We start from the raw sequence: 1,270 nt of genomic DNA, 5'->3' as shown, positions 1-1,270 counted from the left end.
AAAGAACATATTCCTAAATAACCAGTGGGTCAAGAAAGAAATCACAAGGGAAATTAGAAAATATTTTAGGACAAATGGAAACAAAAACACAGCATACCAAAAGTTATGAGATGTAATTAAAGTAATGCTTACTTAGCCTTCTGGCCTCTTGGCAAGGAGGCAGTTATCCATAGAGGCAAGTAGCCATATATTCCATAGCCCCTTCCTATTCCCAACTCTTCTTCTCTTGTTCCAAGTGAGTAGAGACAATTGAGGTATCTTGGACTGCTAGTTGCAAGCGTTTAAGACCCCAGACACTAAACATAGAACTAGGAAGTACAACAGAGGCACCGAATATATTACTAGGTCAATTAACTGGGATGAGCCATGAAACCATGATCCTAAACCTCCAAACCAAGAAACCTCATCAAATCCAAACCTCATCAAACCCCATGAGGTTTTGTTTGCACATGGAAGACTCAGCAGCTTCTCTTCCACTATGTGTATGTGTGTGTGTGTGTGTGTGATTGCTGTAAATATATCATGTGGCTTTTTCCAGTTCAACCTCTACAAGCGTACAACTTATTGATAGATATTACAATTATTGGCTGTGAAACCTTTTCCTTAATCAATGTGATTTGCTAATCATCATTAATTTTCTTTTTTCCTCTCTCTTCTGTCCCTGGTAACTATTAATAAACTCTATTCTCTATAAAACAAATAAATAAAGAAATAATGGTAGTAACAAGAAATTCTTGATACTGTAGGATTCACAGTTTGTCTTTAAGTACTTTATTTATTTGTTTTATAGAGAATAAAGTTTATTAATAGTTATCAGGGACAGAAGAGAGAGGAAAAAGGAAAATTAATGATGATTAGCAAATCACATTGATTAAGGAAAAGGTTTCACAGCCAATAATTGTAATATCTATCAACCTACTACAGCTGTGGATAACTGTGTAAAAAAGAAACATTTCAAATCAATGACCTAACCTTCTATCTTGGGATACTAGAAAAAAAAAGGAGCAACCTAAGACCAGTCAAACAGATGGAAGGAAATAATAAGTATTAGCACAGAAACAAATACTAGACAACCACTAGTTAATGCAAAAATTGGTTCTTTGAAAAGATGAACAAAATTAACAAAACTTTAGCTAGTCAGAAGACAAAATAGATGACTGGAACCCCTTAAAAATAAGACACTTATGTGCATTGAAAGATTTAGCAAAAGAGTCCCCTGCTTCCCCCCAAATAAGACAGTGTCTTATATTAATTTTGCTCCCAAAGATAC

The sequence above is a fragment of the Echinops telfairi genome, unplaced genomic scaffold, assembly GCF_000313985.2.
Source record: "Echinops telfairi isolate 266 unplaced genomic scaffold, ASM31398v2 ScPeMD7_5592;HRSCAF=6446, whole genome shotgun sequence".
Lineage (NCBI taxonomy): Eukaryota > Metazoa > Chordata > Mammalia > Afrosoricida > Tenrecidae > Echinops > Echinops telfairi.
Note: the sequence above shows the minus strand (reverse complement) of the source record.